The 2,500-nt window shown below is 33.8% G+C and overlaps 1 long non-coding RNA gene across 2 annotated transcripts in view; it reads right to left on the reverse strand.

Moving 5' to 3' along the window:
* Positions 1–1,697: 1,697 nt before the first annotated feature.
* Positions 1,698–2,500, reverse strand: part of LOC137653236 (uncharacterized) — a 327,333-nt gene continuing 326,530 nt past the window's right edge. For both annotated transcript variants that reach the window (XR_011046440.1, XR_011046439.1), the window contains exon 4: positions 1,698–1,833. This is a non-coding gene — a long non-coding RNA (uncharacterized lncRNA). The remainder of the gene's footprint in view (positions 1,834–2,500) is intronic.

The following is a 2,500-nucleotide window of genomic DNA, read 5'->3' on the forward strand; positions in this document are numbered from 1 at the left end:
TAATTTGGTTAATAGGTAATTGAATCAATAAATATAAAAAAAATATCAAACAATTAAAAGCCTTCATATAAATAACAATTTGGTCGAGATCTCATAATTAATCTACAAATTACAATCTAATAGATTTGTAGTAAACAAAATTTCCATCTTTGTAGGACAGAAACCTTCTCTCAAGTGGTTTCTAGACAAGAAAATACATTAACAACTGGAGATCTTCAGACTGTCGTGGTCTGAAGAGGCTGCAAGCGCCGATTTACATACCACAAAAATTTAGATAAAACTTCTGCACTACGTACACCACATCTTCCGCTGGATAACAGTATCCTTTCTTACACATGCACCCGGTCGTATCCACGAACATTAACAAAAGGACAAAATAATATATATATGAAAAGCACATCACTGTCGAACCTTGTGCTTTTTCGAAACACGGTACACGAAGTCTTGTAACGGCAAGAGGGAACACAATGCAAGTGGTCGGGAGCGTTCTTTTTTGTGAGAATATGAAACGGCCATCTCGCTTTAAATACGTCTTTTGGTTTCGTCTACGTGTACAAACGTTCAGCTCTGTTTAGGTCACAAAAGGGCCGAAAACCAATGATATATATATATATATATATATATATATATATATATATACATATATATACATTATATATATATATATATATATATATATCTATATATACATATATATATACATATATATATATATATATATATATATATATATATATATATATATATATACATATATAGATACATATATATATACACATATATATACATATATATATATTCATATATATACATACATAATATATATATATATATATATATATATATGTATATATATACACTTATATATATATATATATATATATATATATATATATACACATATATGTATATATATACTTTTATATATATATATATATATATATATATATATATATATCCAGTATATATAATGTATATATAAATATATAGACTATATATATATAATGTATATACAGCCATAATAAAGGAGATTTTACTAGAGGGAAAACAGTGAGGCAAGTCAAAAGTACAAAAGGCTCTAGTATCAGAAGCCGGTGTAATAAAAAAAAACTATTATTAATGTGTGGGCCATCTTGTTACAAAGCGTCTCTAGTGCTGAAGGCCCTACTTTTTCAAGCTGCTAGTTTATAGGCCAGTGAGAGGAATGATTATTAGTTTCCTGGCCCCTAGAGCAGGTGTCACTTGTGCCATTAGCTCAAGGGTGTAAGGCCAAATAGATCCAAAGATTGCAAGTCCTTCATTGCATTTTTGAGACGGGGAACCAATTCGAGCAAAAAGGATGTTGATGTCTTTCTTTTCCATTTCTAATGCCTGATCATCACTGCATTCGTCTACCAAAGAAAGCATTTTGCATAGCACAAGTGACACCATTACACGGGCCAGAAAGCATCTGAATGGAGCCACCAACTGCAAATTAAAGGGAGTAGGTGAGTGGGGGGTGAGAGGGGATGGGGCGGACTACAGTTGTCGCAGAGATTCTGGGCAAAATAAGCCCCACCCCTTGATGACGCCATGGCCAATCACATTGTCTCCCGCATTAACCGCTTGAAATTTGTAAGGGGATGCTTTGTGGCCGCTCCTAACGTGGGGACAACGTGATTGGCTATGACGTCATAAGGGGTGGGGCTTATTTCGCCCGGAATCTTAGCGGTAACTATAGGTGACACTAGCGCGAAAAGCAGCTGCAGTCACCTTTGTCTCCTGGGGTGTTCCTTCTTCAAGGGACCTCCGGTTCCAATGGCCTCAAGAGCTGAGGTCGACGTTGTCTGCACGCTGGCAGGAAGGAAGGAGAGGGGTTGCTAGAGAGTGACACACTGACATAAGTCTCTTCGACTTCTCCCATTATGCATTCTGACCTTTTTTTCCTATCACAACCAGCACTTTCAGTTACTCGAAAATTTATATTATGTATTAATGCTGAAAATTAATTAGGAAATATACTCTAATCACTTAGAAAAAGTCCTCTATCTAATCTGTCATGATTTGGTTTCTACAAATTCTTCGCTTGCATCCTTTTTACTTTACAGATATTCATATTAGTTCCCTTTTTCTAAAATTGAATACCCTTACTATCTACCTAACAGCTAAAGTGTATCTTCATATAAAGTCACTAACTGTCTTGGATTTAATTCTTTAAAAGGGGTAGATTTTAGTGCTGTAAAAATGACAAAAATTCTTCAAACACTGCAAAAAAAAAGTCACACGTATATCAAAGTAACATTATTCAATCTAGTTCTTTAAACACATTTTACTTCCATGCTTGCTATTTATTCAATCTAAAAGCAGCTAATGGTCAATTACCTATGGCATCCAGGGGGTCATTTAGTAAAATGGAGGTTAATTTACATTTAGATAGAAGGTTATTTTCCAGAAAAAGAGTGATAAACACATATGGTCTACAATCACTATATCATGGCAAATGTTTAATATTGTTCATATT

Source organism: Palaemon carinicauda, chromosome 14, assembly GCF_036898095.1.
Source record: "Palaemon carinicauda isolate YSFRI2023 chromosome 14, ASM3689809v2, whole genome shotgun sequence".
Taxonomy (NCBI): Eukaryota; Metazoa; Arthropoda; class Malacostraca; order Decapoda; family Palaemonidae; genus Palaemon; species Palaemon carinicauda.